Source organism: Branchiostoma belcheri, unplaced genomic scaffold (assembly GCF_001625305.1).
Source record: "Branchiostoma belcheri isolate BF01 breed outbred unplaced genomic scaffold, Haploidv18h27 scaffold136, whole genome shotgun sequence".
Classification (NCBI taxonomy): domain Eukaryota; kingdom Metazoa; phylum Chordata; class Leptocardii; order Amphioxiformes; family Branchiostomatidae; genus Branchiostoma; species Branchiostoma belcheri.
Window position 1 is genome coordinate 600,384 of NW_017802780.1, and position 12,300 is coordinate 612,683.

The 12,300-nt window shown below is 38.4% G+C and overlaps 1 long non-coding RNA gene across 1 annotated transcript; it reads left to right on the top strand.

Annotated features, from left to right (window-relative positions):
• The first annotated feature begins 10,399 nt into the window (after window positions 1-10,399).
• On the top strand, window positions 10,400-11,981 carry LOC109464326. Its single transcript, XR_002139882.1, has 3 exons — window positions 10,400-10,492; window positions 10,665-10,698; window positions 11,956-11,981. It is a non-coding gene; the product is annotated as an uncharacterized LOC109464326 (long non-coding RNA).
• The last annotated feature ends 319 nt before the right edge of the window (window positions 11,982-12,300 follow it).

Genomic DNA, 12,300 nt, shown 5'->3' on the forward strand with positions numbered 1-12,300 from the left:
AAAACATTTGACTTTGCCGCCAGGAAGTCTATCCATCGTCCCTTGAGCGTGAAACGAGCCTCCATCTCGTGAGTGCCAGCGTTTCCGTACCTGTCTATTATTACCATGGTACTACCGGTCACATAAACGGACGAAAACATATTTCGACGACATGGGGATGTTTCGAAAATAAGCATTTACTCAAATATAAAAACAGCTACGGTAAAAATAAAAAGACGTGCATCATCCCGGACATAATGCCACACCACATGCGAAATTACACAGAAATGCGACGTACGGAAGAATGCGTTTTGGCTGCGAACATCTTCCAAAAAACTTGCCATCTCTTAAGTACGGCCAAAAACATCTGGAACCACTTATCAAAACCACCTCGTATCTGCATCTGCATGAAGTTCCACCCCCCCCACTGCTATTCCAAACAACGCGTTTTTCTGGACCATTCCAATTCGCCTCGTAATTTTAGGGGTGCATCTGCAATATTACATTGACCGCGAAAGCAGCGACGGCAAAAATACACATTCGTGCATCAACACGGGCATGCCCGCAGACGGAGTATAAGATTGCGTGCCGATTACACAAAGAGAACCCAGTGTTTTGACTGCGAACACGAAAAACCAGCCGTTCACAACACTCCGTCCGGAGGTCCTGACCTCCTTCACGGAGTAATTAACAGACCTAAGTACAATGCTTAGTAAAAGTATTCAAACAAGATAATGATAATATACAATTTTGGAGGTCAGAGGTCATTAAAATAATACAATGTGTAAGGAAAAATATATGTAACGCAAAATCATATGAGGTTATTATATTTCATGGATGAAATATTTATATTTCAGTCCATACCATGGTATGGATAAAATATATTGTGTTCTCTGATGTTTCTTCTTCTTCTCCTTCTCCTTCTCCTGCCACACAGTCAAAGGGATTCAACTCAGCCATCATTCAGCCAAATGACTTGAAATTTGGCATGGAGGTAGAGTGGGCCAATACCCCCAGGCGTTTTTTTTTCATTTTTTTGATACATGCCTTTGAAAAATTTTTATGAAGGTTTTTTTGGGCATTTTTCGCCAAAAATTGAATTTTTGGATCCTGAGCCCTGGTTTTACAACCAAATGATCTGAAATTCGGTGTAAGGGTACTTTGGGCATGTGTCTACGCAGTCTAGCAGTCACATATTTGGCATACACAACTTCCAAATGACTCATTTGGGGGACTTTAATGGCTATTTTCAGCAAAAAAAGGGCCAAAAGTGCTGTACCCGTTCCATGTTCTATCTAAAGAATGGCCGGTTCCATCCATGGAACACGTGTTCCATTGCGGGTTACCTGAGGTCACATTGCACCTAAGTGGTGCGTAATGACCCACACATTCAATTTTATGTGCCTAAGACCTTCAAAATGTATCAAATCTCATCATTGTTAGTTTTTGCATACCTGTAATAAGATAAGTAAAGCTTTCGAGATTCAGAGTACTTGTTGTTGCATCTTTGTTCTCATATAGCTACTATTTAATTCATTTATTTGAGAACCTTTGCCAGTTTTGCAGTGGGGTAAGTTTGGAATAGTCCACTTTTGCGTGGGAGGGAGATGGACTGAAATATGCTGTATTTGCTCCCAAGCAAATGTCGGCCTTTCTAGTTTCATGTGGTATCACTGAAAGGACCATTATTTTTTATTGGTACATATCACGTCTGCAGAACGTACTGAGCCTGCGCGAAATCTAAAAATGTAACGTGCATTGTACCTCTGCAAAACGCATCGTATACATTTTTGATAATTTGTTTGTTTGTTTGTTTTAAAATGTTGTGTTGGGTAAAATATCGCATGAAACGGACAATATTTTGTTGCGACGTTAACCAAACGTCCAACGTAAACCATGGATTCGCGCAGGTGCAGTACTTTCTGCTCACGTACCCAGTACCCCCACACCAATTAACTCCTGGTGGTAAACGTTTTTAATATACTTTGTAGAAATGTATGACCTCTGACCTCTCAGAAATCTATTACATAATTTTTGGTTAACTGTATTTTATTATTAATTGATGTATTAATTGATGCTTAATGTGTATTTTACTATTTACTATTAACATAACCAAGAAACTGTAAATTCAGCCTAACTCTTTTTTGTAAGTAATATTGTTTAATGTGATTAATTATTGATATAACACAATGACGTTTATTGTAATATTATTATCAAATGTGAAATGTAGATAAGACAAGTTTTCTTAAAAGTAGTTAAAGTGTATGGAAATAATAGTTAATGATATAATGCTGTATTTTATGTAAAGGGTTCCAGGAAGAATAGTACTGAATTATCACTAATGGGAGCTTCCTAAATAAATAAAGAAACAAACAAACAAACAAACAAACCCAGTCAGAGATTCCGATGGAACGATCACCAGCAGCAATGACAGCAAGTTCAGGATGAATCCCATGATGCACTGCGGTGGTGTAGATCACTGTTTAGTAACCTCTTTCTGTAGGGGATAAACAAGAAATATCGTCCTAAAACGTCCTTTTTGTGTTCAGCTGGTTGGTGAATTCCCACATAAGTAAAGCAGAAGGATAATCTAAAACTCTCAATTAAATTTACAAAAAAATAAATACCATGTGCATGTAACACGAGGCATTCTGTATATGTTCAATAAATAACATAAGAACTAACACTATGAAATTACCGTCTCAACAGCCGAAAATTTTCGAGACAAAGCTCTTTTACTTGCCTTAATTCACATTCAGAAAAACACAGCAAACACATGAAACCCCAGATATGACACAGCGAATGATACATACATTGTATCAGTTATAATTGTTTGCACATGTAACTACTACATATTTTACTATATATTTTCTGGTTATAGCATAGTTATTGTATGGAATGTATGTTTTGTTTATTAACTACATATTATGAACTATTTTCCTCATGTAAATTCTATCAAGTCAAAAATACCTTTGTGCAAGTACGTACAGATTGAAAGCCCAAATTTACCGTTATATTGTATCACATGACACAGCGTAACGTAACGTAACGTAACGTAACGCAGCGTAACGTAATGTAACAAAACGGAACATAGCGTTACATATAATGTAACGTGGCATTACATAACTTAAGACTACAAACATAACAATAGCATTACAAGGAATGTTACTGCATTGCATAGCTGGTGCACTATTAATGTATGTTAACATGTTAACTCGTACATACAATGTAACTGAACCTTGAATTATTGCTGATATCTTACAATTCTAGGATACTAATCTACATTTAAAAGAAACAGTAAAGACATTTAATCATTCTAATAACTCGTAACGAATGTGTTCATAACTACATGCTGAGTGAGACATTTATAATATTGCCTCACTTTTGAAGAGAGTTGTAGGTAAATATGAAAGAAAGTCCCCCATGCTCTTGCCCGAGCGTAGGGTGGTGCCCATCTCCATTTCGTAGCCCTTGGGCAACACACAGTTGTGCAAGGCACTACAGCAGGGGGCTGCTGGGGGCTGCTGGTAGTGCTGTGTGTTTGACCTTCCCACACTCTTTGTCATATGTGCTGAGTGCTCAGCAGAGAAAAAAGTGTGTACCATTTTTAAAGTCTTTGGTATGACCCAGCCGGGGCTTGAACTCACGACCTCCCAGTTACAAAGCGAGCACTCTACCAATTGAGCTATTGCACCAGTTATGTATGTAAATAAGACTTACTAAATTCAAACGTTACTATTTGATAAATTACGGAGATAATATCCGGACGTTTGGAGTGACATTAAGTGGCTATATCAGTCTTTGTCCGGTTTTTCCAGTTGTTCATATATATGTGTGTGTTAAAGAGTTCTATTAGTTCATTAGTGACGCTGAAGAACAGTGGTGGATGTCACTCGAAACATCCGGATATTATCTACGTAATTTATCCAGTAGTAGAGTTTAAATTTCCTATAAGTACCTAGATGTTTAACATACATCAACGTAAATAGGACTTACATGTACCTGTGCCGCTGAATTCTCGCCTTCTTGTCTCCTATGTGCCCATGTACAACATGCGTGCCAGGAGATCACTCAGTAAACTCTTGAGCTCCAACAGACAACAGTTTACCCACGTACACTCACTCGGCAGGGGAGAGCTTTCACAAACAAGCCGACCTGTGTAAGAGCAGACTCGGTTGAGTGGCTTCAGTGACAGTCTAGTCGGACCACATGCCAGACTGTGTAACGTACATGTAGAAGGGCTTGTCTAGTGGCTTAGTGATCTTTGAAGTTTGAACAAGATTTGTTTCTTGACCATTTAAGAACCTCTGTGTCCTCTGTGGCCGTGTACACAATGCGTGCCAAGAGATCTTTGCAGTAAACTACTGAGCTCCAAGAGACAATCGTTTAAGGCCCTGTCACACTTAGCCGAATATAACCACCCAAACAATACCGATAGGAAAGACATACACCGATGGTTCACGTTACGTGTGCCCTAACACGTCTACCAAGCGGTCCGCATTTCTCTGGTCGAGGACCTGCAAGTGACCAAACATCCTTGAGTTGATCATAACAAGACAGCACATCGGGGAAAAATAGCTGCGCCGGAAAACAGGTAGGGAATTCACCATCGTTGTTATCGAATGATAAAGTCAAAGCTCCTTCCAGAATCTATATCTGGTGCATAAGGTGGCGCCCTTCATCGTTCCTCTTGACCTTTGGCCACACAGTTGGGCAACCGTGGTGTGTGTCTAACTTCCACACATGTACCCTTCCTAAATATTGAGTGTTAAGCAGAGAAAGTAACGTAACAATTTCGTAAGACTCGGTCGGGGATCGAACTCACAAAATACCGAATGGAAGGCGAATATTCTACCCACTTGGCCATTTCATGTGTCTATCACTGTTTAAACTCTTATTATAGTGGGGGAAACGGACAGTTCAAATGGAACTGTCGTAATGTTAAATGTTGGGGTGCTTCTGAAATATAACATTGACCACGAAAACAGCTACGGTAAAAATACGTATACGATACGTGCATCATCACGAGCATGCCCGCAGACGACGTATAAAATTACATAGCAATTAAAGAAATCGAACTTTTTTTTTTACCTGCGGACACGAAAAACCATCTGACCACTTGATACTTTAAGCTTTATTGGGATATCCAAGACCACAGTGCTCCTGCAGGAGGTATACTAGTACCTCCTTCACGGAATAGTAACGGGGTGCGTAGTAGAATGGTTTATCTAATTCTCTAAAGAATGAGTGGCATATGATTTTATTGGTATGTTTGTTGAATTGAAATTGTAATGTATATTCTTATTGTGTATTCTTATTTTCCCATGTATATTGTGTATTTTATGTAATACTATGTAACCCCAGGGATACCTGAACAACAGGTCAGTTAGACCTGAGTGTATTACTCTGGTTTAATAAAATAAATGAAATGAGAATACTAGTACAGCCCATTTGCAGCCCGGAGGCCGAATTGTGAGACTTGTTTACAAACACAGTTAGGTATCCATACTACTACAAATACATACTAAGATGTTAACGGTCAATCACATATATTATTTTAGTCAGCGATGTTATAGATAGAATTTGAGAACACATTAAAAAGTACTCTAAAAATTTACAGGCAAATGGCTAAAATCCACAATAACATTGTAGGACAGAATTAACAAAGAGTGGGGTGATAACATTATCAAGGCTATGAATTGTTTATTAAACGTGTCATGTGGGGGATGGCACTGTTCCTGTATCGGTCTGTTTTACAACGCTGTACAAATGTAAGTTCAGATTGTTCTAAGAGCGAGTGTGGCGACTGCTGATACTCTGTCTTACGGGTGGAAGGAAGTGTCGGTACAACTGGGAAGTCAGGAGTGACTTAGCAAACTTTAGAGTCAAGTTGGATCGACGTGTGTGGAGTGTAGGCAAGTCGAGGAGAGAGCACCCTTCAGCATAGCCAGTGTAATCAGTTCCTACTACGTGCGTGTTGGTGCACGTAGCTTAGCCGTGTGACAGAGTGCTTTTTGTTGTCCTTAGGGCTTTGAGGCGGGTGAGTTGTCATGCTAATCCACTGAGCTTTACTGATGCTAACCATATCTTAGGCTAAAAACATGCATAGCAAATAACCTGTATCTGTTAGTAGATATCCAATTAGGCTTCTTCCAATGAGAATCTGTAATCCCCTGGCTGTTTGCATATGGCCCCTTTTCTTTTGAGTCCTAGCTATGGGCCATAGTTGGGATTAACTGTGATTCCTACACACAGCATGTAACCTGTACTATTCTGAAGGCATTTGTCCACCACAGGGTGAGTAACACATGTATCAAGCCCCAGTCACTCACACATTGCATCTCGAACGCTAGCCGATCTCCATCGAAACATGGTTAGGACTAGGTCGGAGCAATGTCGGCTATGTTTTGTTGGTGTTCGGCAAGGCCGACTACTTTGGCTGGACCAGCCGATGTTTTACAATTTTTAAAACATTTATGGTGGCCGGGAGGTCCAGCCATGATTGGCAGGTGGTTGACTGATGTTTGTGGCTCAAATTTACCTTCAATTTATCTAAAATTTAACTAAATCCGATTGAGGTTTATTGAGAAAAAGCTCTCCTTTAGTTGCCCACCCGAGGGTGGCAGCTATTCTTCCAGGAGAGGGTACATAATACATAACAATACATCACATACAATTACATATACATTTACATTACATAGTATTTTAAAAGAAAACAAGTGTGTAACATTGTATGATTGTGCTGTACCTATTCATGTCCCTCATGTCTTTTAGCAAGCCTTGTTTGAACTTCCCATGTTATGTCACTGTTTTCAGCCCATGAGGTAGAGAGTTCCATGCTGCAGTAGTTCTGTATGTGAAGGCTTTTTAGTGCTTTTTTATTTTTGGTTTGTCTAGTTTGAAGGTGTTCCGAGTGGCATATCTGGTTCTGTAAGTGTATTGATGCGATACCGGGTACAGTTGATTGTAGAGTATGGCTGGTTGTTTGGAAGACAGGATTTTTTTGAAAGTGCAGATGTTATTGATGTTAAGTCTCTCCTCCACGGTCTGCCAGGACAGTTCCTCGTGAATCTGATTCACCCTGGTACGGCGATCACATTTCAGAATATCAGTTGCCCTGCTTTATTTTGTAGCGTTTGTACTGCAGTAATGATTCGTATAGAATCGTACAGATAGTGCAGATTCGTATAGAAAGAAAGGAAGCCATGGCGTTTGTCGGCTGGTGTTCGGGAGCAAGATCCTAAATGACAGGGGCTTCAGACTCAGGTTAAATACGTCCTACACTAGATTTGAGGCAGCAAATTGAGAGCATTATTTGTCGGCTTGGAAAACGTACATCAGGACGAAGAATTTTTTTGTTGAGCCTAATCCTTTTACAGAAAAAGCAACAATTCATATCAAGAATATACGCAAATAGTTCCCATTTTTTTGCCTTGTTGTCTTATTATTATTTTTTTCGTTCCATAAGACTGCTCGGCCGGGCCTAGGTTTGGAAATGTGACCTAAGCATTATCTATGTTGACTGACCATTAGCCATATATATCAAATTATTATATGTTATAGTAATTTATTATTGGTTTGGTCGTAGCCTAAAATCGTATAAAACAACATGGCCTGTTTTACATGGTTTGTTTCCTATTTAGCGAGAGTTGTGATGTAAATGACAAATACACATATGGTTTACAGACTGAAATACCTTAATTTTACATTTATGCTCTTACAAACTAAAGGTAGGCCATACAAAGATCTCTGTACAGGACAGTAATATAATTTGTTATCTTTTTACATCTATAGTATATTTATAAAATATGTACAGGTTCTAGTTCTTCTCGTTTCTTCAGACAACTTCAAATGGAAGTACAGATAGAACTTGTAATATACGGATTATGGGAATTTATGAGGAATATGAATCCTTGCTCTCTGAATATTTACAATTGGGGAAATGGTATTGCATACAATTAAAGAAAATATTTCTCTAGTCGCCATATATGGTACAGTTCAAAATGAAATGACCCTCGTCTTCAATGTTAATAATGTTACAATATCGGTGGATTTTTGTTGCAAAAAATTCAATGTAAAGATACGCCACTCGGTAAAAAAGTTGTAATAGTAGTTTTATTGACAACACTCCATGGTACATGGCAGCGTCACAAAAACGTAGCGTCTACGTTGCCTTATATTGGCATAGAATTAGACCCAAACTCTTTGCGTCTACATTAATTGATACATGTAGCTAGTTTCAATATGTTCTGAACATACGTTCCGTGTTATTGGCTTTATGTCAATGTAATTAGTTTTCTTTCCATATTCATTACGTTTTCTTTATCTATTTGTCTATTAAGCCAACTTCGTCCAGGCAAGACGACAGACATGATGATGCCTATTATCATTTATATATCTATGAATGAATTGTGTGTGGGTCTTAGATTCGCAACCTGTTATCCACCTTAAATAAATCCACGCAATGCAAAAATAGGTAGATATATAAAGGAATGCTTTGCTATTAGAAAAAATACCGAAACTTGTGATTAGCCCACCTGATTGTAACACTTTGTCAACGACTTGTGATATCCCTTATTATTTGAATGATTATGACATAGATATGTTAGGTTTTATTCGACATTAGGTCTTATTCAACACACTTATTTTATTGTTTTTACTCTCTTTATGTAGTTTGCCATACAATTTACCATGTGCATTTGTCGTGCAATAAAGTTCTCTCTATAAGGACTGACACACTCACTATACTTGGAAAATCTGTATCTGTACATGAATCTGTATCTGTGTATGAATATGTATCTGTACATGAATCTGTATCTGTGTACGAATATGTATCTGTACATGAATCTATATTAATTTTTTTATTCCAACATTTCATGACTAGACATAGTGACGGCGCACTCAAGATTTTATGGCGTCACCAATACAGAAGACAAATACAGAATACTCATTTTCACTTGAGTTAAGCAAGGAACGTTGTGCCTTTTCCAAGGGCACAAGAACGGTGGCATGCCAGGACTCGAACCCGGGACCACACACATAAATCTATATTCGGATGCAAATCAAAATCATGATGAAGAAGGTTGATAGCTCATACATATGTACGAATTATTTTCTGTGGTAAAAAGAAAAAAAATGAAATGAAAGATATAAATAAGCCTTTTGTTGTTTGTTTGTAGGAGGGTGCGTCCTGGGTGGGGAACAGCATGGGAGTTAGAAACGTCCCAGCCACATCTGCGCCCTGGCTGTGGCTACTCCTACTTCTGATATCTCCGTGTTGGGCAGACTTCCTGAGTTTCGAACCCGGCGTGGAGTACACGTACAGAATCCAGACCGTGTCTAAAGTATCCAAAGTGGAAGAACCGTTCCATATCAGCGCCCAGGTAAGTACAATCTTACTCTATGTTGTTTGGGGATTGCAAAATTAAGGACTGTGGTAGGTTGGATTATACGAATTTGTAGCAAAGTTCTATAAAACTGCAGTGGAATTTTAGCTTTCCGTATCTTTTGACCGGTCTGGTTACGTTTAGAAACTCTAGTAGATTCGTTTGAAGCTGTAAGCGCGTTTTTGTTCAAAAGCTTCAAAGAGAGGAACTCAAGAATAAAGCAATGGAATTCTAGAATTATGTAAGTAGTGTATGTTGACTTTTGATCATATTTATATATTATATAAACAGTTTCTTTTCTTTGTGTTTTTTCTATTTCTTGTTTTTCTTTACTAGAAGAAATGGCGACGACACACTCAAATTTTTAAACTAATTTTAAGACAAACAAACGCATAAACGAGCAACAGACCTGCTTATTTTTACAAAGGCAAAGGGAGAAAATTTGTTTAACACACAAGATCGGTGCATTCGACTTTGTGACCTCTTTGTTCAGAGCCGAACGCTTTGTCGTTACGCCACATGGCCCAACATCTTTGTGGTTGGAAAAGCATAACTCAAAAAGTTAAGAACGAATTCTGGGCACTTTATTTGCTTTCCTTGATACTGCATTGGAGCGTGTGGTTTTGATATATTCTGGACAAGCTATGTTCACGAGGTAGATAGCCTTTGTGCTTGGTAAGATGTAACAGCGGGGCTTCTCACAGCTTCCTTTGGAACTGCAGCTTGCAAAATTTAAAAAGGATAATTACTAAAGGGATCGAATAATTTCCCTTTTTTTTTACCTTTTAGAAACTTTGATAAACAGCAAGGTAATGAAATGTAAATTATGAAATTTAGGACTTGCCTAACATAAAGAAAATGATTTGTCTTACAATTCTGCTTAATGACGGTGCGTCATACTTATTATGTAACCTGGATCGAGGGAAACCCTAATTAACACAAAACGCAACCATTCACTGATTTACATGATTATTGAGAAACCTTTACCTTACTGGTTAATCAGGAAACATTTTTACATTTGCTGAAATGATAATAGGTGAGCTTTCAACATGTAAACGACACTGAAGATGGACAAGAATGTCTGTTAAGGGTTCACAGCATAATCTGGAAACACGGACCAGATCAAGGTGAGAATCCGTGGATAGTAGGTAGTCGTATGAAATATATACGTGGTTTGCTTTTAATAAAATTCAAACATTTTCGACTAGTCTGTGACGCAAAAAGTTATGTCATATTTGGAAATTTATGGAAAATAACATTAAGTTTATTTATATTTGTATTTCCTGTCTCTAATTACAGCAATTCAGACACAAGAGAAAGACTATTCAAAGTGGTGAGTGTGTAGAAATATTTCGTAAGAATTTTGTAGCGTAGAATGAATTTCCTTTCTTAGAATAGATAATGACTTGGCTATGGATTTCAAATAAAGGATCGCGGATGATCTAAATGTATGTCCCGAACGTTAATACCCTTGATTCGCAAGAGAGTGAACTGTAGAATGAGCAATGATGTAACAAGAATACCCGTCAATCTAATGTTAAGATTGTAAGACTTGTGAGTCCATCCCAATCTTTTCTTCTTTTCTCCCTTTCTTCCTACATCCATTCCTCCCTGCCTTCCTTCCAACCTTCCTTTATTTCTTTCTATCTTTTTCTTCCTTCCTTCCTTCCTTCCTTCCTCCCTACCTTCCTTCCTTTCTTCCCCCTCCTTTTTTCCTCCCTGCCTTTCTTCATCCCTACCCTCCTTCCTTACTTTCTTTCTTCCCTTAATCATTCATTGTTTCCTTATTTCCTTCCCCCTGCCTTTCTTCCTCCCTGGCTTCCTTCCTTTCTTCCTTCCTTCCTCCCTGCCTTCCTTCCTTTCTTTCTGCTTTTTTCCTCCCTGGCTTCCTTCCTTTCTTACTTCCTTCCTTTCTTTCTTCTCTCACTGCTCCCTTGTTTCCTTACTTCCGCTGCCTTTTTCTTCCCTGGCTTACTTCCTTTCTTTCCTTTCTTCCCTCACTCCTCCCCTGTTTCTTTACTTCCCCTGCCTGTCTTCCTCTCTGGCTTCATTCCTTCCCTTCTTCCCTTACTCCTCCCTTCTTTCCTTTCTTCCTTCCCCTGCCTTTCTTCCTCCCTGCTCCCCATTCTTTATTCTCTCATTCTGTTCTTCTTTTTTTTGTTGCCCAAACTGACATGGCGGTAACATGAGTTATGAAGCTCATACTTTTCTTTAAGTGAAAGTAGACACGTATAAATAAAAATTATATATGATTTATAAAGAGATGCTATTATCATAACAACATTCTTTAGTTTGAAAATGCCAACGGGTGAAGAGATCTAGAATCCACTACTATAATTTATGCGAATGCGTCTCCTATTTACATAATCAATGAGAAAAAAATTACAATTTAGTCTTAAAGGTTTACATCATTTGGCGAAGGTATGAGGTTGTGTTACTATTTTTTTATTAATATACAATGATGAAGTTGACATTTAAAATGTCCCTTGGCCTGTCTCCTTTACATATAATCCAATACAATTACATTGTGATATTTATTACAATAATATTAGATATATTGATATTGTTTTATTTCCAATTATGTTACCAGGTTCTCGTTCAAGATCTCTGGCCGAGGGGAGATCCCTGACGTGTGGTATCAACCACCGGAGGATCCCGAAGTCGTCAATACGAAGAAAGGAATTCTGGGTTTCCTATCAGCCAAGTTACACCACAATCTTGAAGTAAGTCCATTCCCTTTAAAACATGAGAAGAAAAGTTGATTTTGACTTTGTGTGCGAAAACCGCTATCTAGCATTGGTGCTGCAAGGCTTTTAATTTCTAATAAACCATTCTCTCTCTCTCTCCCTCTCTCTCTCTCGCGCTTTTCCTCTATCTCATGCTCTCTCTATCTCACGCTCTCTCTCTCTATTTAACGTTCTCTCTATCTCACGCT